General features: G+C 35.9%; 1 protein-coding gene across 10 annotated transcripts in view; it reads right to left on the bottom strand.

The window, feature by feature from the left end:
• Positions 1–23,851, bottom strand: part of tenm2a (teneurin transmembrane protein 2a) — a 1,216,147-nt gene that overhangs the window by 368,580 nt on the left and 823,716 nt on the right. The gene's annotated exons all lie outside the window — the stretch shown is intronic.

Genomic DNA, 23,851 nt, shown 5'->3' with positions numbered 1-23,851 from the left:
ATATTTCATGTAATCAGTCCTTAAACAGGTAATCAAAGAAGTACTGGTGTGAGTGTGATGCGAGACAGGATCTGTAGTTCTTTTAGTGGCAGATTTGTAGTTCTCCAGCGATCTGTATGGACTAGATCGCTAGTGATTCGTACAATTAAAGCACTGCGTATTCATATTATAACATATTTTGTGCACGTAAAACATCCCTATATGGAAACCACTTCTTGCACACTGATACATCTGTTTCTCTGTACTTCTCTTGGCTCACCTTACCTGATCTGCCCAACCAAGCAGATCCTTAGAGAGAGAACATTCTGGCAGGTTGAAGTTAAATTGAGATGTGTGCCCTATTTGGAAAAGCGTTTCTTGAGTGTTTATCGAACACACTGTGGCAGACATCTGTTTCCCTGTATCTCTCTGTTCGCTGCACAAAGTTTCATGCCCACTTATTAAGACCCGTCATCTGTTGTATCTCGGTAGCGTTTAGCACCCTCAGCGAAACACGGCGTCTTGTAAATTGAACAACAAATGTGTTAACGTAGGTTTTCATATTTATATTCTGTCATTATGAGACTTTTTGTAACACAAAGCATGCCTATTAGGGGGTCTAACGATTTAGACAAGCCCTGTTTTAATGAGAATATTGGCATCTTTGCCGCACCTTTTTCTGCTGAACAATGTGCTTTCGATCAATGGTGCGTTCTTATACGATATCAATAAATTGACTCCCATCCGTCTCAATGTGCAAATGAAGCATATTGGATGGGCTGTTGTTCCTGCGGTAAATCCACATCTCCTCTTGGGATAAGACTAGATCCACTTCGGAGGTGAGAATTAAAATGGATTCGTGGACTCACAGTTCCATGTCACTTCACCCCTGGTGACACAGTAAGTAAGCGACAGAGAGCAGCTTTTTTGGAAAACCAGACAACAGGAGAATTAAATCAGGTTGACGCCTGGGCTGCAGCCTGCCGAAAAAAAACATGCTTCATTTGTCCACTCAATATTTTCAATGTCAGATTTTGTTGTGAGATCTGCTCTGAGGGTGCTCGGCTGAATAATAGTTTTGTTTTTCATCTCCTCGTTCCTTCTTTCTTCTGTCTACTTTTTTTGATTTGTCACTTTGATTTGCCACTTATTCTTGCGTTGATGTATCAGCATTTTTTTTTAACCCCAAAAATTCAAGTGTCACCAAGGGAACATGTCATGTGTCTTTGCTCTTTTCCCTGAGGGATTGCAACTGGTGCCCTATTACCATGGGAACTGCAGAGGCATTTGAGAAAATGTTATCTGTGATTGGTCCATGTGCCTGTTAATGCTTTCAGTCTTGCAAATGGTAACACCCCATCCCAGCCTAGCATCACTAAAATATTACCCTGGGAACAGATGCTGGCTTCATGTCATAATTTTTTATTAGTGTCCATGATGCCATTAAAGCAAGAAATTTCTACTATCAGTTGTTTCAACACTTAAATATGATTTAGTTTTTTCTATGGTTCTTGAATAGTTGAATTCAATATGTAGAATTTTGTGAGTTTAAAAGTTTGACAGAACAAAGTGCTGAAAAAAAATGTGAAAAAAGTCTAAAATGAGTTTGGGCAGTTTCATTTTTGTAATTAAACTACATAGATCTTTATCTGATTTGCATAACGGCAGCCTATGGTCTTATTTTGCTGCCTGCAAACCATGTCTATTTTGACTCACCCTTAAAAGTTAGCATGAATTGGAAGTTGCTGAGACTTTGATTTCAAAATGTTGATATAGTTCCATCTGAAGTGGAATACTAAGTAGAGGGCGGAACTTTCTATTGCTCATAGCAAAATGAAAAGAAAAAGAGGATTTTACTTACTGTATGATGCAAATCATCTTTTATAAGCTGTATGGACAGAACTGTGTGTAGGTACAGTGTGTCCACTGTCAAATTAGGGAGATATAAAGACATTAAAAATAGGATCCAAATCCTTGCCATTTTGAGGAACAACGCAACGAGATGTAGGAGTGCGGTGTCCCTGCCAACCGAATTCATTGACAGCCAAGTAGTAACTTTTCTCTGCAGTAACACATATAATAGTATCAACAAGACAGGTTGTGCGCAAAGCAACTGGGATCAAAAGATCTGTTCAGCTCACTGTGATCATCAATCATCATCTAATGTGATCAAGAATATGTTTAACAAGTTGAAAGTGTTTTAAACAGAGCATGTTTGTAATGAATTACAGCGATTTTAACATTTTTATATCAATATCCGCATTGAATGTTTCGTACATTAACATAACGCATATCCATACTGCAGGGGATATTAACATGTTTCCTGTTGCATTTGCCATGCAAATACAGTGCAAAGTTAAATGCACTTGCTGACATTGTGTGTGACTCATCATTGCAGAAAGGCTTGAATTAACCCTATACAAATACATCAAATAATCATTGGTAAAGTTCTTACAGTAGTATTTCTCAAAAAAGTAACATCAGGTCTGCTTACTTTATGCCTGTCACTGTGCTGTTTGTGTCACAGCTGAGGTGGACATTCAGGTACATTCTGACATACATGTGGGAACAGTGGGCGGGGAGGACTAGCATTAAAAGCACAGGCACCAAAAACAGCTTCATTGTGTTCAAAGCAGAAAAATTACCATATGCTATATAAGTATAATAAATAATCTGATGCGTGATTTGTGCTAAAACTTTACAGACACATTCTGTAGACACAAAAGACTTATATTTAATCTTGAAAAAGAGGTAAAATAGGTGCCCTTTAATATGCAGTTGTCATGAAAGCCCTCAGGTTGATGTCAACAGAAGTACTGTCACACCAAACGCAGAAGAAAATGGCTTCCTTTGAAGATTGGCAATAGAAAAGCACAACTTGCATGCTTTATCACTGATGCTGCAAAATGATTGTTTATGTTGTATCTGTTTAGTTTATGATGAAAGAATTCACTTGAGTGCAGAATTTAGTCACTGAGCATATGCACTGAAAACTGGTTTTCAGCTTTGACTAATCTGATTGGGACATTGTGTTCATTAAATGTGTGTAATTAGCCATTAGTCTAAGCGTTACAATCATTAAACAACATCTGACCAATCAGAGGAGAGTAGGTTTGTGGACATTAGACTATTTTAAGATAAAAAGACTAGATCTTGAAACAAATCATTTGACTCAAAATGAGAAAAAGTATAACTAACCCACCAAGAAAAAAAAAAAAACGTTTGGATTGCAATTCTTAATTCTTAATGTCGCATGTAATGCATTTTTCTCAACACATTCGATAATTTCAACATCTACCAAATGGCTGTTATGTCAGTTTATGGTAAAAGTACCAGAAGTTATACATATACTATGAAAAATCTTAAAATATGAAGTGTAAGACCAATTTATTTCAAAACAATATTCAAAATTCCTGCCTGCCATAATGGATGCCATAAAATATTTCAGATTTTCATTTGAAAGTTTTTTGTGAAAAATCAAGTGTAGTTTTGCAACAGGATTATGTTTGTTTGAATTATTATTATTATTTTTGTAAACCAACAATGCTGTGTGTGTGTAAACCATTATTTAAAACAGGCATTCTTTAAATTACTTTAACATTCATTGTTGAAAACAGTAAGAACATGGTCAACTAATTTTATTTATTTTTTTAATCAAACCATGAGTTTTTGTTTTCCATGATGTATATAAACACCCCCATGTAGGAGACTTCCAAAGCAAAAAGTCTAAATTATAGCTTTGTAAAGCATATGCATGTTTGTTCATTAGAGCAGAACTGATACCTGGTTCATGATGATTAATTCTTTTATCAAGGAATCAGATCTTCCAGTTCACAGAACCCACCTGAATGATTCATTCACAAAGTGAACTGACTTGCTTGTGAAGTTCAGTTCACTGACTCATTTCAACTTTACTTCAAATGAAAAAAAAAAAAATCTATTGCACAGACGACCTTGAATAAAGTGCAAAAATATCACTGTCATTATACATCTATGATGCCTTTCAATCTTGACAGCTCCGGTCATATTTTCATTACATTCACAAGATGCCAGGACATTCTTCAAAGCAACCTTTTTTTTTGTTTAAGACATATATTTGTTATTGATGTGGGTGAGTTATTCCTTTTAATTTCAATAACGAACACAGACCTTTATTATGACCTATTCCATAGTAATAAAACGATCAGTGCTGCCAAACACACACTAGCACCCCTAATCAAAGAGAAACAATCCTTTTCATACCCTCTCTAAGTCACGGAGATTGCGAAATCCAATTAGGTAACGATTAGCTTATTGACTGGTCATGGTGGGTTTAGATGAACCAGAGTTAGACCCTGGGAGAGATGGAGCCCCATGAACTACAACAGGTGCCAGAGATCACAGGTGAATCTATGCCAGGTTTAGGTGCAGCTAATGAATGGAAGTAGACCAATTTGAGGATGCTTTGACACATATAATGACACACACGCACACACACAGCACACATGTGTAGGCTTGCCAACAGGAAGCAACGCAGACTCATACTGCAGGGCCTCCGTTAGAGCCTGGAGAGGCACAATCGATGAAGCCGCGTGCCGGGCAGATCAATCTGGATTAGAACACTGGCGGGAGGCAAAAACTCCCCTCCACCCCCCTCCCCATCCTACAGAGACAGTATGTGGCCGGCAGGGGGCTTACAGAGGAACCCACAGGGAGATTCCTGGGTGTAAGATGGCATCGTGGGAGCTTGGTTGAATATTGATAGGATTTGAGAGCAAAGCAGAAAGAGTTTTTGGATGAAGGATGAAATGTTGAGCTGAGAGACAGTCTTTGCAACAAGTAAATCCATCTAAAGGGGAAAGCGGCTGGGCGGCATCTCCAAAGTCAGATTATATGGTATGTCACAATGTGCAGAAGCTGTTTAAATGAAAAATTGAATAGCATCATATGATTATTAATGGCTATTTATAAATGATTTAGAGACTTCTGTCTTTTTTTCCACCGTATATGAACATCACAATGAATTCCATATTTTCTTTAGCATCATCTTTACATATAATTATTTTTATCATTTCATATTCAGATTGTTTAATCTTGCATGAGTTCATACAATTAGAAATATGCTGACATTCACTAACTTTATATATTGTGATATATACTGTGTAAATGAACACATTAATTCATTGGCCAGAGGAGAAGTGGTCGTGCCAAACTGAGCCTGGTTTCCTTCACTTTTGTCAATTGGTGAAGTTTTGTTCCACGCCACTCTCACCACTGGCTTGCTTGGGGCATGTGGAGCTGTGCATCGATAGATTTGCTCTTCAACGTTTGGACTTTCAGCCGTGTAAATTAAACCACACTGAACTAAACTAAACTGAACTTCCACTCTGAAAACTGGACTGACACAGTGTCATTTTACTAGAACTTCTATGTTAAGCTGCTTTGTCAAAATCTACATTGTAAAACCGATATATATAAACCAACATGAATTGAATTGAATTGAATTAATTTATTACCATTGAGCATAATATTGACTTAATAGTGCTTTTAAAGAATATTCAGATTGTATTTGCAATGTCTTTATAACAGCACCATAGAAATTAAACATTAACACTGTTCTGTTCATGTCAGTTCTGGCCTTTATACAGTATCTTACGATACTTTTACTATATATTACTATTTATAAGGTTATTGTACATGAATATCACGCAATAAGGTTCTAAAAGTTAACATTAATTAAATTATACTTACCATGAACTCTACAAAAGCTTTTCTTTACCTTAAGCAATGTTAATTTCTAGGTTAATTGCAAATGATGCATTAACTCCATGGTCATAATCTGATTATAAGTCATAATCAATTTATTAAATGAGGTTAATAATAACGATTGGATGTATTTAACTAATATAGCATAGTAATCTGGATTTTTCTGGCTTGTTGATTGAAATGCATTACTCAATGAAACTTGTAAAGTGCTAAGTTGCATTCTAATTTGGTTGAAACATTTGTTTACTTGGCACATCTACAGACACTAACACAATTTTTTTTTATTATACCTGTTTTTTTATTTATTTATTTATTTATTTAGTTATTTATTTATTTATTTATTGTTTATTTTTATTAATTGTTTGTTTGTTTATTAGTTTATGTATTTATTTATTTATTTTTATTTGCCATGGGTATTTATATATTAAATATGAATAAACTAAAATATTTATTTATTTATTGTTTATTTTTATTTATTGTTTGTTTGTTTATTTGTTTATGTATTTATTTATTTTTATTTGCCATGGGTATTTATATATTAAATATGTATAAACTAAAATATTTATTTATTTATTTATTATTTGCCATGTGTATTTAAATATACAAATATTTATCAACTTTAAATATTTTAAATTGTATTAAAATTTAAAATGTAAACAAAAAAAAATAAATATAAAATTAATAATTATGTTAATCTAGCTAAAAGTTTTATGATCAATTAGTCCTGAAAGCATATGTTTTTAGGTCATTGTAATTTATTAAATCACGTTCTAACTTCATTTAATAATGTTTCCTAGTCTTTAGCTCAATACATTTGATTAAAGGTTCTGCAATTAATTGCATCAGAATTTTTAAACCGGCAGAAAGTATTAGTATTATGTTATAAGTTCACAAAATAAGAATCAATAAGAATGAATACAGCCACATTTAGCACTATAGTTGAAGAAAAATCTGTATACTCCAGCTTAGAAACAACACATTAAGCGGTCTTGCACTTTGCAGTCTGCGGGGCAAAACAAGTCTGCGATTGTGGCGAGAGATATAAATGAATGGCAGAAGAGAGGTTTAAAAGAGACTTTCAGAGGCTAAAGATCTCAGACGTCCAACCCCAACACTTTCCTGGAAAGCAGCAGGAGGTTTGCGCTATTGGTCACCTTGAGAGGAGGAAGAGGGAGGATGCCGTCTATTTGGGAGATTTCAGACACACTGCTGGGGCTCTGATAAACCAGTAAAGATGATGGTGTTAAGAGACGCTCTGCTGGATGGAGACTCCTGCTCACCCTACTAATAGGCACATCTGCCAGCCTGCCAGTATGTCTGAGCATCACACTGATGCAGTTATGCCCACCTGCCAAGCCCTGCAGGGGGCCACACTGAGCCCACGAAGGCTGGTCTGCCCCACACTGGGGTGGGCATCCCATCATGCCGCCGGGCTGGGAGGAAGATCTTTTAACAGACGAGGACTGAATAGTAATTGAGCCATGTAACTTCTGAGAGTGCCTGAAAACTAAAGTCTTAGGACCTGATCTGGCAAACTGATCAGATCCTTCTGGCAGGCTGAGATGAATGCAATGTGATGTTTTGCGTGCATAGATGTCTTCCTGGAGAAAATTCTGGAATCTGTACTAACTTGTAAACCAACACACAAGAGAAAAACAGAGCATTGTTGTGCCAGAGGTAAACATTAATTTATACCATCTATCACCACGACTGGAAATGCACTCCATCTCTTTATGCTGCACTGTGGGCAAAATCTGCCTGTTTCTCAAACCTCTATATTCTCTGGCTCTCTCCAAGTTTACCTCACCTTTTATTTTTCTCCTTCATTCTTATCACCTGCAGTGTTGTCAAAATGAGCAGACTGGAGCACTGTGACCATTACACCCTGATACTCTTGTTAATTAACAAACCCAAAGATTTTGGCAAAACAATCAGAATTAGGCCATCGGCTTCACTGCAAGAATCTGAAATTCCTGTGACAAAGGGAAACTGAAGGAGGAATGCAGAGTGTAGGTGTGAAGGTAATAGCAACTTGAAATGCCAAGAATAAAAGTCCACTGTTATCACAAGTCATATGAGCTATGTGGTACAGCCTTAAAAACATTATGTCTCAATGTAAGCGTATGTTAGCCATGATACAGCATAACCCCTAACGATGTAATGACAGCTGAAAGCTGTCTGAAGCTGTTACCTGGGATTACTGATAGCCAGATGGCTTTGCCGCTGTAATTAATTAGCACTGTGACTGCTGAGCAATCCTTTAGGGTCTAGAAGGACATCAGAAACCAGACTTGGCCTCAGACAGCACCACCCACGAATCGTTCGTGGAACGTCTGATGCATACTGCATATTAAAATGAGAAGGAATGGCTAAACTATATATTCAGATCAGATTGGTTGCATGCTACGTAACTTCTGTAGTAAGGAGTTTGGATTTGTGCAAATTCGACCATGTTGTGACAGACAAAAAAAAACAAAAAAAAACAATGATCTAATCATATAGTATGATTGATTTTAAATGTTCCCAACAACAAACCATTTGAATTTTACATTTAAAAAAAATATTTAGCAAAATTTAAAGTCACACTTTATTTAAAGGTTCATATCTCACTATTGGCAAACCATTAACTATAACTTTTAGCTCAGTAAACTTACGGTTTGATGCTATTAGTATAGTTATTGAGGTAGTATTTGGGCTCAAGTAATGGGTAAGATTATAAAAATGTGCAGTATATGTACCTTTTAAGTACTAATAAACAGCCAACATCTTAATAATTAAAAGATAATATGCCACTACTTAATAGTGAGAATTTTCCCTAAAGTGTAACCAAATATAATTTCTAAATAGTAATCCTATTTTAAAAACAATAACAGTATTTATTTGCTAAACTACACTATAAAACCCAAATGTTAAACGTTTGAGGGACTTGATTGGAACAAACCAGTTCAAAAGTTCAAAAACTAATTCTAATGAGTACTGTGAATTTAATCCATTTGAGTAAATGAAGCAATTTGAGCACAGTAAAACCCAATAAATGAAGAGAACTCAAACCACCTGAGTACTGTAAAACCCAATTCTTTAGGGCAACTCAACCCGTTTGAGGAAACTGATTGCTACAAACCATTTGGGTTAAAAAACTAATCTATATGAGTACTGTGAACTTAACATTAAAGTTGAAGTAATGAGGTAATAAATTAACTCATTACCTTCAACACTGAGCTCAAAACGCTTTTCAAATAAATAGAATTAACTTATAGTAAATTTAAGTTAACTAGACTCATTTCATTTGATAAAGTTTACTGTTGGGTTTTACAGTGTACTCAGACTAAAGAAAAGAAAAGAAAGTGTCTGCATTATTGAAGTGATCCCATCAAATGTGTTTATGCAATGGAAAATTCTAACAAAAAATTCAAAACATTTTAAGTAGACCATAAGAAACCCTACAGAGTAGGCTCTTAAATTATGTACAAATCTGTGGACTTGCAATGTTTATGGTTTCACATATTTGTGTGGTTAATAATTCTCATGTCCCATTAACACCTACTAAGTAGAAAGCATCCTCAAGCCACCTCAAGCAAACTGCATCTAAATCTAAATAGATGAAAACAGAGACCATCTGAGATGTATAAAGGGTCCAAAATGAAAAAAAAAATGAAATCGAAATGAAAAAAAATCGTTATTTGTGTTTGGCACCTTAAAATCAAAATGCAATGCACAAATTAAGCTGTCACTCCAAAACCATTTAGAAAGGAGGACCAGGAGACTTCGCCCTTCGCATCCCTGATGGAAAACAGCAACAACAAGTTCTGCAGAGAAGGTAATTGGTCTAATAATTATACAATGCCCATGATAAATGGACTGAAAATCCTGCTTTTACCAATCACTGAAACTAATTGGTTATATAGTCTTTAAAAAAAAAAAAAAAAGAATGATTAATAGACACAGTAATGTGATGGGGGAATGAAAGTCCAACACTTTCCAGAAGACACAATCTGCCACAACAGAGGGAAAGATTGACAACACAGACACCAGCGAAATCAATCAGACCCAGCAAGAAGCACCGATTGCGCATGGTCTTGTCTTCTGTTCTTCTTAGTCCTGATCGACCATCAGAGGCATTATGAGCAGATCTCCAAGTGTGCATTCGTGTGGTGTATATCAATTCCCCTTTTTATACAAGCACCACCAACAGATCGAGAAGAAAGACAGATTAAATGTAATAATGTTTGCCACTAATGCTATTTTAAATCCTCTGAATTGCAACCCCGCATGCCGACCAATGAGCTTTGTATTCACAAGGTCACCTCTGAACTGCTCCTTTTCATTTCAGAGGCACAGTGATTGTTTGTATCTGATGAAATATCTCCTCATCTGAATCGGCATGGTGCTTTCTGATGGCTCTTTCATATTCCTTATCACACAGTGTCTGCATTTTATATTCCTATTTAGATTCTAAGGAAGGGGTCGATCCATTATCCGCAGGAGGCTGTCAGTTCCGTGAGTTTATTCTGATGATCATGCAGATGATTAGTCGTGTTAATATATTTAAGCAGTCTTTTCTGGGATCGCGGAGACTGTCTGGGAACGAAGGAAAGCCGAATGGAATGCAATTCGCTGCCATGGCTTAATTGGCTACAAATGAAAACTTTAAAAATTCAATAAGAAGGCATTACCCATGAATCCATGCTTCAAGACAACGCAAATAAGGCTAGGATGTGAAGGCAAAAAGTAGTCTGTGGGGAAATTTTCTTCAAATACAGGAAGCTAAATTAACAAGTGGCAAAGTTAAGTGGTGAAATAGCTTCCCGGGATGATAACAAATCTATTGCTTTGGATACTAACAACCACAACAAACTAATCTCACACTAATTTCACCAACATCTACAAGTTTATCCCAGCATCTACCTTTCTCAAGGCCAGGAAACAGTGCCCGGATCCCTTTTTTTTCATCCAGGGAAAGCAAGTAGGAGGATATTAAATCAACTGGTTAGAAATTCATCATTGTTAAAAATATATATATATTGCAAGTGGCAAGGGTAATGATAAACAAATAACAGGGGACTTTGTCTCATATGTTGGCCGGAAGCCTGTGATAGGTGGGCAGTTAACTCGAGCACAATAAACAGGAGCAGGTGGATCAGGTTAATAGAGGCTATACAGGAAATGGCCAGCTATTTTACAGGCACACAAAGCAAATCACACAAAAACAACAATATATACTCCTGAAGGAAAAGACTATTGAATTCTATTCGTACGGAGGGGGTTGAGGTTCAGTAGCAACTTACTGAATGGAATATCACTGAACGGGTCATCAAAATCATCCAGATCATCATCAAGGTATGCTTCAGTGGCGTCATGAAGGGGGGAAAAAAAGGGAAGACAGTGGAGACAACAAAAAGATGAATGCAAAAACAATACAAATCATGCATCTAAAAGCAAGCATAAACACACAATACATTAAAGCACTGAGACGGAAAACACTACCCAGGTAAGTGGGTTTCTATAGCTCTGCCTCATGTTTTAAACAGGTTCATTTCTCACAAACGTACAGGATGTGACTATACGCCACAGGCCTGCATGTTGTTGAGCTCTCCCGCGGTCTCACCTCGATAAAAAGATTAGAATGATTTCAGAAGCAGTGACTGAGTCTGACAAGTTTCTCTCCCTTTCTAATTTGCATCTGCCGCCGAGCCTCTCTCGCTTCCTGCCACATATTGATAATAGGAGCGGCAGGGCCTTGTTGCATCTCACTATTAGTTGTGTTATTTCCAGCAGATGAGAACATTACTCAAGGCACATCTTGTTATGCGGGTGGTGGGGACCGAGACCCTGCTGAAGCTTTGTTGTAAATGGAGTTGGGAGTTTATGGGGGTCTGGACTCGGTGGCATTCATGCAACCCATGACTGTGCAAAGGTTATAACTAAACCTGATCAGCCTTGCTATTAAATTCAGCCAAAATCACTGCCTGTGTCAAGAAATGGCTCAACATTAATCAGAAATTACACTGAAATTTAGTACTTTTAAGGGGGAAATTGATACATGTCACACTCTAAATGCCCTCTGTGGGGAAAAAATGTTATAGTTATAATGGGAATTGTATTGGTTTTAATGGAAATTACAATGGGCCCCTGCAGGTCTATACTACTGATTTGTTGCCTTCTATTGGTGGCATGCTAAAACCCACTAAATCCTGATGGATCATATGTCCCAACCCACACTAGAAACAATCCAAATATTTTTAGCTATGGCGGGTTACAGAGCCAATACTACTAACCACTATGGCTGGTTGAAAATCATTTTTAAATTGTAGTTCATTGAGAAACAGCACGGCTGACAAAAAAAAACTGTTCACACGAGCAAAAGAAAGCAGGTTAATACCGAATAAGAGGATGGTCACATGCATGGTGAGCTTGCAGTTTTTCTTCACTCACTGATGAGGGCTTTAGTATCGATAGCACGGCGGAGAGAGTTTATAAAGCTTATGAATGCATATATATATATATATATATATATATATATATATATATATATATATATATATATATATATATATATATATATATATATATATATATATATATTATTAGTTAATTTTTTTTTGTAATAAATGACTTAATCACTACTTGTTTGGAGGGGGTGGAGAAAAAATAAGTAAATCCTTCATGTTGAGATCTGAAAAGTCTGAGTAATTGCAATGCAACACCGTTAAACCACAACCCATTTGCTTATGTTTATTAAGCAAGCTCATACACAACACACAAACATGAACAAGGGGGTATGTGGACATAACGCAAAATCTAAATTAAGTGGTTTTAGCATGCCACAGTCAAATTTATGCATTTAAAATATATTTTCCCAACAACAAAATTGTGGCTACACGAAATGCAGAGCGGCTAGTAACGTTGAAAAACTAGCTGGTGATCAAAAAAGTTAATGTCAAGCCCTGGTTGTATTGCTTGTATTTGCAATGGAAACCCTTAGAGCTTTTTTTCCAGCAACAACTTTATAGGAATTGGCAATATCCTGTGTATCCTAAATACTATGTAATCAAACAAGAAGGGAAACAACTCTTTTATTCAAAAAGCCTCTGTTACAGTATCGTGTCACATTACATACTGTAACATTAATACCTAGAGCATTTTCTGACAAGTGACAAAGCTATCCACACACTTTTATTGTATCACTTTTACATAGTATGCGGGCAATAAATTAAATAAATGAATAAATAAATGAATGAATAAAAAGAAAAATGAATGAATGAATGAATAAAAACTGCTTTAAATTAAATGACTTACATTTTAGACAAAATATTTGTTCCAGAACATTTGCTCGATGATAAAATCGAAACAAACCTGGCAGAACACTTGCAACATCATGCAACATGCAAAAGTAATGTTTGGTTAATGAAATATTTTATTGGTGAATGAATCCGTTTGAATGATTTAATAACATTTTACTAAAACATGATAATTAAGTGAAGTTTATTTATAAACTAATTTCGAGTGGATCACGTGATTGCTTGCAGCCAGCCCCACATTATTTAATTTATGAATCACCAATCAGACGATTCCTAAGCCACAATAAATACCAGTTAAGTTCCATATGACAGCTGTATTTATTTTGAAGATTGACCCCTTCCACCCCTACTCCTCCTTCTTTCCTAGATTGCTGGCATGGTGGCTCGATGGTTAGCATTGTTACAGCAAGATTGCCTCACAGCAAGAAAATCACAGGTTCCCTATCAGCCAGCCAACGCTTCTGTGCAGAGTTTATACATTCTTCCTGTGCTCACATGGGTTTCCCCCAGGTTCTCCAGCTTCCTACTACCGTCCAAAAACCTGCAACTTAAGTTAATTGACTAATCCAGCACCATAGACATGCTCCTTTAAGAAGTTTTCTCTTAAGAGCAATCACTATCTGTTCATAAGCTACTACAGCAGGGTAGTTCTCGAGATCTACCCGAGTTCAAACTCCCCTCTTGCCTTGCAAACGGGAGGGAGTCCCGGGCTCGAGGATCTCATGAGCTCAGGGCTCTCTTCCAGAACAGCATGTCAAACAAGCTTTATAATCAATCATCAGCTGAGTGTGAACTTTTAATACAATGTTTTTGTGAAGAAAAAAAAGTGGTTAATTTGCAGTATGATTATCAAGGTAAATGTAGATTTGCAATAAATAGTTTTGTTTTGATATGTATTAAGTCATGGCAATGTTTTATAAGGAATTGGTATTGTGAATTTAATATAAGAGAAAAAAAAATCATTCAAGATTTACACTAAAAGAGTAAAAAGTAAAAGAGAAGAGTTTAAAAAAAAACAAGAAGGGTTGGACGTGTGAGTGAGCAAACAGTTCTCACTTGTTTAGTTATGCAAAGAGAAAAGGGAAGTTCGCACTATAAAAGGGAATGAGACAACCCAACCAGACAGTCCCCCTCACAAGAAACAATTAGAGCATCCCTACCTCCATTCATCTCTCACCCTCACAGAACAATAACTACCATCACCGTACAGGAGGTAAAGCGAGGACTGAAAACACACAGAGAGCTTCAGAGGAATTATACAGTTATCAGGGTGTTTATATCTAGCATTTACAGACACCAATTCAATGCATACATCAACCTTATCTCCAGTATAACCTCATTACTAATAATCATTTCAATTAGTAAAGCACTTTTCATTCCATTAAGCGATCTCAGAGAAGAGAAGCAGATAAGAGTACTTAAAAGGGGATAAAACATTATGATTATGGCTGCAAATAGGCTGATTCCATCAGTGTTTTACTAGTGCTGTGGAAGCACCATGGTGGTTTTAAAATAGAGCGGTTTATTGTCAGCATAGCTGTGAAACATTATGCCTCTTTTGTTTACGATAATGAAGGAGTGTAGATGAGGAACAGAATAGGGCCTAGAACCGAGCCCTGTGGGACACCATGGACTATGTTGAGGTCTTCAAACTGACCTTTACAGATCAAGTCTGACCAGTTATATGTGGCCAGAGAGATGAATGGAGAACTGACCTACAAGATTACCCAAATCAATCTTGTGTAGCACCATCTATAGAAGGAATACGTTTTGAAGCCATAGCAAAGCAACAGCTGGCCTGTGTACCAGTTGAAAAAATGTCTTTAGCAGGGAAGCGATACATTAAATAGCCTATTTCATTACCCTGGAATAGCCATGATACATACTTAACCTACTGACCTGGCAAAGGCATAAATAAAAACAGCACTACTGTATACATCCACTAAACTGCCTATTAAGCAAATGTGTAAATGAAGGTTGTAACAGTAAATAATAAAATAAATAAGAAAAACATACTCAAGGGACACCGCAGTGAAGGGATCGCAATGGCCAAATCCATATGCAACCCCTTGTCCTTTCCTCTCTCTGCATCTGACATTTTCAGACTTCATTAAGCAGTAAACTCTGGCTTGCTAAATGAGCTTGCCTGCATCAGCACTGTGCCGAGCAGAGTATGATAAGTCATTATTGGCGAGTAAGTTCTCAATTAGCTGTGTGTTGTTGTAGTCAGCACGTTTAAAAAAAAAAGTAAGGTAATATTTTACTACTGTTATGGCTCCCATGGAGACACCCATAAGGAGCCACAAAGCAAATCACAGTGCAGGATGCAGAAGCTTTTAGGATCTGTGTGGCTTAGAGAGTAATAATTGGAATTTGTAATGTGTGCTGAATATGCTGAGATGAAGAGAGCAGTGGCTAACTGGGGGATACAGTCCTATTCACCCGGTGTTGTTGTCATCGTGGGCAACATCGATGGGGAAGAACTAATATTGCCATGGCACTGATCAGAGTTGGGAAGTAACTAACAGCTGGAATGCATGTAAATTAGATACTTTTTTTTTTTCATTAGTAAGAACTGATTTTAAAATAGTATAGATTTTAAAGCAACAAGGCATTTTTTGCTTGTCTATGCTAATTGTTATTATTATTATTATTATTATTATTATTATTATTATTATTATTATTATTATTATTATTGCTGCTGCTGCTGCTGCTGCTGTTGTTGTTGTTGTTGTTGTTGTACTTCATTTGACACTCAGAAAAATTAAATAAAGCCACTTTGCCAAAAATAAGATAAATTAAAGATAATGTGAGATTGATTTTTAACATAAAAAATGCTAAAAAAAACAGAGATCAAGGACATTTTCTGTTAAACTAATATTATGTTCTATAGTGTAGACAAATAAAATGTAATAAAAAAAATTAAAATAAATAAAATATAATAACGGAAAAATATATAAAATATTATAATTAAATAAAATAACAATTAAAAATAAAATAAAAAAACAATTTAAACATAATAAAACATAAATAAAAAATGTTTAAAAACAAAAAACATAACTAAACAACAAATAAAAAACTACACAAAAAAGATAAAAACTAAAAAACAAAATAAAATAAAAAAACAATGAGATAAAATAAAATAAATAAAACAAAAAATAAGTAAAAGAAAAGAAGAAAAATAAATAAATAAAAAAATAGCAACAAATAAAAAACAAAACAAAATATAATTAGAAAAATAGCTAAATAAAATTAAATAAAATAAAATAAAAACAAAATAATCAAATAAAATAATTAAAATAAAATAAAATACAAAAAAATAAAACAATTAAAAAACAAAACAACAAATAAAAAACTAAACAAAATAAAGAAAATAAGAAAAACTAAATAAAATAAAACTAAATAATAAATAAATAAATAAATAAATAAATAAAATAAAACTAAATAAGAGAATATAAATAAAATAAAATAAAATAATAAAATAAAATAAAATAAAATAAAATAAAATAAAATAAAATAAAATAAAATAAAATAAAATAAAATAAAATAAAATAAAATAAAATAAAATAACTTTCAAAGTCACCTTCAAACAGAAAGTATGTTTTTACGACCTGTCCTTACCTCATTAGATCTATAAATGCATTTTTGTTCACTCTTCCACAGCAGGGCAAATGACACCACACTGCTTTTTACCTCTTAGTAAAATTTGTCTTTCATATAACTTCTCCACCCCCATACTGCCATCAACATGGCCATGAAGTGACCTTGTCGAGCACAAGCTCCTGGGTTCACAAACTAACGCGATTTGCACATTTATTAGAAATAGGACAGTGAAGGGATGAAGGTGAGGGAGCAGCCCACTGCTCCACTGGAGGACAAAGGCAAATGAGTCCTTCTCTCTGTCAGCACAACACCACGACTGAGAGCAAAAATCAAAGAAATCCAAAAATCAACAACTACTGCTGAAGGCAAGATCTCTCAAGAAAATATTGAAAATGACAAAATTACTTAATATTTACAAATTCTGTACCATAGGATTCAAACACATTTGTGATGAAAGCAAGCAGACAATTAAGGTAGATTTGTAAGGTAGGTTTAGAAGTCTAAAATAGCAATAAAGTTAAAAGACATACTTTTTAGTGTCAACAACTGATTAATTTTAAAGTTAGATACTGATCATTTATTCAAAACAATGTTTGTTTATATTTTATCTATCATTTCCCGCATTATTTTCCATTTATCTTGTGCAAAAAATAAAACAGTAAAACACAAACCTTCACTTCTAGCTTGACAAAATGTTCATCGTTTAAATCAATTCATTTTAACTAGGGATTAAAAAAGGGTTTAATAAATAGTACAGATCACTATATTTACAATGAACTAATCTCTTTCTCATTAGACAAAGTCAACTAAAAGTGATTTTAAATTTTACAGCATACCATTATCGTATGCAAGGCCATGTCCATGCATATAGTACACAGGTATTTTTATAACCACAAAATTTTCCTTACTTTCATTTTTAAAAAATCTCCATCCACATGAAAACGCCAAAACACACTGTGACTTAGGGCTGCAAGATTCTGGCAAAAATTAGAATCCTGATTCTAATTTTAATTTTAATCAAGATCACTATTTCAACACGATTTTGTAGATGTAAAATAAAAGTTAATGAGTCGGCTATTACTATTGTTATACCGTTTTACAAAACAACAATAATATTAGGCCTATGTGTAGCTTTACTGTTAGTTAAAATGCTACATTTTGTTTAGACTTGGAATGGTGAATTTGAAGAGACTTTAAATATGTCCTGTTTGTTAATTCTCAGTAAAGTGAGGACATCAGAATACAACAATTTATAATTCTAAAGTTGAATTATTGTGTTTGACACATATGCTTGAACTCTGTCATTGACAGTATTATTAGACCATTTTATTTCACTGGTAATATGACACATTTGTTATTATCAGTTTCCCTCTTGCATTATGTTGAAAAGTATATAGGCTAGAGTAGTTATACTGAGCCAGTAAACATTTATTTTCATGCACAACACTGTTCGCTATAAAAAAATAAATAAATAAAAATTCAAATGCTTGTCGTAATCATACCTGTACCTTATTTAAATGATGTGTACGTTATCGGTTGCACTTTCACTGCTAAGTGTGCTCATGTCATGACTGCTGTCTCAAACGATCGCTTTGTGCAACAAACTAAATGTTATTTACAACTTTATTGCCTGTTATTCACTGCCTATGCAGGTTCTGTTCACTAAAGTAGACATCACTGGCGAGCAAGCACGCATCCTATCGGTTGTAAACAAACAGTTTGTCAACTTGTATAATTTTGCGGCCACGAATGCATCATCACATTAAGACAGAAATTATATTTTTGGGTGAATTATACCCTATAAATACAGTATGTGACACTTTTAAAGCTATTTGGAGGTGTCCATGTTGCTGAGCAACGTATATAAAACAATGTAAAGACTTTACATCCGCCTTTATACTCCTCTCCAGACCTTGAAAATATAATTGGTTGAATCGCAGAAAAGCTGAATTAAGATCGTGTGCAGGTCATTCATTGCATACAAGTCAATCCAAAAATGAGAACAGTCGACATTTTGTGTGGAAAGTTTTCGTGTGGATAAACAATGAAACCAAAGTGTGGTTTTGAAAATACCCATGTTGATCGATCTCTGCAAATTGGTTTTGTTGTCTGGTGTTTTAAATACCTAAGAACAAAGTTGCATGGATTTTGATTGGCCGTCAATAACCATCAGTTGCAGAGAAATTCCAAAAATGAGAAATTCATTTATGTGTTCATCATGATGTTGAGGAATCGGCTATTCTTTTGCATTTAGAAAGTTATATAAAACTATATACACAGTAAACATGGTTATCCTTGATGTGTAAGTGCCTTTAACAAGTTGTAAAAGTATTTAACTGTAAAACAAGAACAAAAATGAAACTTTAATGAAAATATGAAATATTTATACAGAAAAAAGTACTTCATGTTCAAGTACCTTCTTCATAACACAACCCTACAGCGTAGTTAACAGATGAAAGCCTTTTCTAAACTATCAGACAACATAATGTCACTATGTCATAGATTAAGAAGATGAAAAAAGTATGTTATGTGTCTGTGTGTGTGTGTACTTTGTATCTCTAACATTGTGGGGACCAATTGTGCCCACAAGAATAGCAATACCAGTAAACCTTGACCTTGTGGGGCATTTTTTTAAATAAAAATGGAAGATTTAAAAAAAGTCCTACAGAATGAAGCATTTTGAAAATATGACAATACAGAATGTTCTCTATTAGGTTAGGTGGTAGGGAGATAGAATATGCAGTTTGTTTAGTATAAAAATAATTACGTCTATGGCAAATCCTTATAAAGGTAGCGGCACAAGTGTGTGTCACTTGATAATGAATAGAAAGCAGAAACTTGGAAAGATATGGACTGTAATTAATTCTACATCCTCTTAACATTGCACGGACAGCCAACCTATTGATATTAAAACACTGGAAATGGTTTGCTTTCCATATAGAAGCTTCTTCCTCCCAATTATCGATACCGCAATGTTTGCTCTGTTAACAATTCTCGTGATGTTCAAATAATCGATAATCTCGTTTCCTCTTTTGTGTGCCTTTGGTTAGAGCACGGTCAGACGGCGTTCCAGACATCATTTATAGAGGATCTGCACGTTTATAAAGGGTGAGGCTAGTAATAAAAGCTATAGCCAAACCTAGAGAGATACTCCAGCGGATCTCTGGAGAAGAAGCCAGGCTGGAGATCGATGCCATCAGGAGGTAAAGTAATGGAGAAAAGAGAAGGAGGAAGACACACCCCGCAGTCCCTCCCCAGTCATCTGATTCTTTATGAAGTGACAGAGGAAAGAAATGGCAACCAGGATCAATAATCGCCTTTGCTGAATTACGGAGCTCAGGCCAACACATTAAAAAGTGCTCGGCGTGTGTTTAATATCTCCAGCCCTACAGGCTTTAATCCAGCGTTGTCTCTTCTATGTCTTTATTGAGACAGAAATGCAGTTGTATTCATTGCTGGATTTGTCCTGTCTGCTGTTATTGCTCTGTTAAAGGGAGAGCCACTCGCTGACTCTGTCGACAGGAGAATTTGGCGCTCCTCCAGTTCAACCCTGTGGAAACACAAGACCCTTCCATTTCCCAAAACATGCAGGAAGACGCATGCTGGGAAACTAGTTTGACAAAATAGTAACCAATCAAACCGATTCATTTTAACTAGAGATTTCGGAGTAAAAAAATCATATATGTAAATACTACTCCAGCAGGCAATGTCATAAGATGTTAATATTAGGTTAGATTTACGTTGTTATGTTAGGCGACAGAAATTCAATTTCTAGTCAGCATCTCGAACAGGGGTGTCCAAACTCGGTCCTAAAAGGCCTTTGTCCTGCATAGTTCAGATCCAACTTCCTCCAACACACTGCCTAGAAGTCTATAATACCTAGAAAGAGCTTGATGAGCTTGTTCAGGTGTGTTTAATTGGGGTTGGAACTAAAATATGCAGGACACCGGCCCTCCAGAAACTAGTTTGGACACCACTGGTGTAGGACAACCTTATTTTGACATTCAATAATGGCATCAAATGACATGGATATTTGGTTGATTTTAGGTTACGTTCAACCCAGGGTCATTCTGATTATGTACCACTATACATTTCTGAATACGTGTGCCAAATACGTCACAGGAGCTATGTTTTTTTTTTTTTTTTTGCAGTTTTTTTCGTGAATCCAGAGGTTCACCAAATTTCTTTTGCGAGTGCCATTTGTGACTGCTCTTCTCTTGTAAAACAACCAGAGGTTGCTGTTGACCGACTGATTGACAGACTATGTATGGCAGTGGTGTTTAAACTTGGTCCTGGAGGGCCAGTGTTCTGCAGAGTTTAGCTCCAACCCTATTCAAACACCTTTGACTTAAGCATTGTTTTTCAGATAAACAAAAATTATCTTGTTTTAAACATTTGCAAACATATTATGGTATTTTTATTTTTTGGAAGAGTCACAAAATAACAAAAAGCACCTTTATATTAAGTGTTATTGGGCACAATGGTTGGTAACTGCACAGCTCCAGTAACTGAAAAAAGTGCTTTCTCATCTGGTGGTTTTAGTCCATTTAATGCTCCTTGAGATTACTTCTTTGTTTATTTATGGTTTTGTCATCTAGCGTTTTAAAGGCTTAAGGACAACGTATAATGGATATTGATTGTCTGTCAATGTTTTAATACAGGACCCTTCAACATCCTGCAATCCGAAAAAGGAAAAGAACTCCACAAACTGATTAACTCAAGCGATGCTGAACTTTTTATCCAAACATACTGGGCTTTTTACCATTCAACAGTGAGCTCTGCTGTCATGCAGGGGGCCAGGAATAAATGCCTTAAACAAAAGTGAAAAGTCCTTGGCGTTTAAATGAGTATAAACTGCACAGCTAAGAGTAAACCACCATGGGGCTGTCAGAGCCGCTCTGTCGCACAATTCATCATGGAGCACTAATTCTCTAACAACATTACCAAGTCCTTCGCACTATACATTGTCACCAGCAAACTCAATCAACTTATTTAGACCCAAACACGAATCGCATTGGCTCCGGCCCCTGGAGGCCTGCCTTCAGTGCTGCACACTGCTGTGTTACACTTACTGACTACCGATTGACAACGTTGGACAAAAAATGTGGGATGAAATAGAAATGCGATTGCTATTATGATGCCAACGTTCCAGATTAACTAAACATGACAAGAGTAGATTGGACACAATCTGTGTGTTGATGTTGTTTGTGCTCAGAAGAATAAAATTGAAATGAACATTAATCCAGTCGATTTACCTGTATTGCAATATATTTTCTTTTTTTGTGGCATGTTCTTGTTATTTAAAATTAGAAAATATTTACAGCATTGTTATTTTACTATTATTTAGACACCAATTTTGGTTTTGTTAACATTTTTTTTGTTATAGTTTGTTAACGTCCATGTTTCTGTTTGTACAAATAGCTCGTTTATATATTTTTATACGTTTTACTTTTTTTTCTACAACAACCTACTCCATCAAAAGTCTTAAAACATTTTAGATTTACTTTTATTTTATATTGCAACTTATAGTTCTACATAATTTAGATTTTATTTAATTTAATTTTTTATTATAGATATTTTTTTTATTTTTTATTTTAAGGTCACAAATAGTAGTGTAATGCTACATTTACACCAGACTAGGATGAAGTGCAAGCGCGAGTGATTTAGATGTTAAGCGAATGCAAATACGCAAAAATCATCCTGAGGTGTGATTCGCGTGAATGAGGCGGCACGCATGATGCAATTCACGCAAATGAAACAGCACAAGTTGTCTAAACAAATCAATCATTAGTTTGTTCTTGTAGGGGAGTGATTATGACATAGTGCCTGTTGTTGGTGTTCCGAGGGGAAATCCTCTTGCCGACACCAAACAACAGTTCATCAAACTGGGCTTGGCTCATCTGAAGCCCCGCTGAAAGCCTCCATCATCAAGGTATATTTCTGGAGAAGTTGATGAACTCACAGAGCTGGGTGCATGACAGATCTAGTGGACTGAGACACGGCGGCAAAATAATCTTTGCTGTTTTAAAGCACATATAGCACAGTTGCTATATCAATCTATGATATCAATCTATATAAAAATCTATGTTAGCCATTTAGCAACGAAACTAGAGTCACCGGGCAGGCAGAACCCCTGCACATGACATGAATCTGTATCTATTGTGAAGTGAATTTGACATGCGAATGAAGCAATAAGTTAAAAATGTTCATGCCTTTATATATGCACAAATACCGTGATTTATTTGTGCGTGCCATGTCTAACACAGCATAAGCATTTCACTGCATATCATACTGTGTATGATAGTTGCAAATATGAATTTGGAATGTTAATATTTTAATATTTGGATACCACATGGGAATTTTAAATGTGTGAATTGTCAACAATGCAATTTCACATACAAAATATCAACTTTTACACATCTCATACAGCAAAAAAGTTTAAAATTCAAGGCACAATCTGTACAAGACAGCTGGAAACGTAGCCCCGCGGACGTTTCTGGAGACCGCTATTTACGTGGCCGGAGGTACGTATGGCCACGTTTAGTTTTTTTCGGGGAGTGTGGCACCGCTCTGCTCCTCCTCTATTTGTGCTCGCAGGCTGACGGCTTGCCTTCGTGTGGAGGGCTTTCCCGCTGCAACCAGTTTGTCCGCTTAGTTCGCAGCATTACGTCGGCGGAGCGGAGGCCCGGAGGAGGAAGAGCCTGCCGCGGGGACGACCGGGATCGGGTCTGGGGAAGAGCGGTTCAGAAATCAGGTAAGATGAAAAACAGAATCTAAAAAATAAGGGCGAGATCGCGGCGGGATCCAAAAACGCGGTCGTAATCAAAGACGAGGGCTTTTGCTGTTTTTTTTTTTTTTTCTGGACGGCTTTTGCAAACCGTCGCTTGGGTTTAGGGAAGGAGGAGGAGAAGGAAGAGGAGGGTGGCCGGGTCAGTCGATCGTTCAGTCGTTCAGCCAGTCAGTCCGACGGACAGTCGCTCCACAGCGGCCTCTGGGGATGTATTTCGCGGTCTGCAGAAACGTCCGCGGGGCTACGTTTCCACAATGAGCCCGGGTTGGGTGTCCGTGTGGTTTATGCTACAGTATGTTGGTAAGACGAGTCTTTAAAAATTTGTATTTCTGAACATCGATGCGCTGTTCAACATCAAGATCCAAGTCCAGTTGCTCAGCATTTCCAATTATGAGTAGGGCCAGACGAAATCTTTGGTAAAAATCTGCGGATATAT

The sequence above is a fragment of the Danio rerio genome, chromosome 14, assembly GCF_052040795.2.
Source record: "Danio rerio strain M-AB ecotype USA chromosome 14, GRCz13ab, whole genome shotgun sequence".
Classification (NCBI taxonomy): Eukaryota; Metazoa; Chordata; class Actinopteri; order Cypriniformes; family Danionidae; genus Danio; species Danio rerio.
This window is presented reverse-complemented; position numbering and strand designations above follow the sequence as displayed.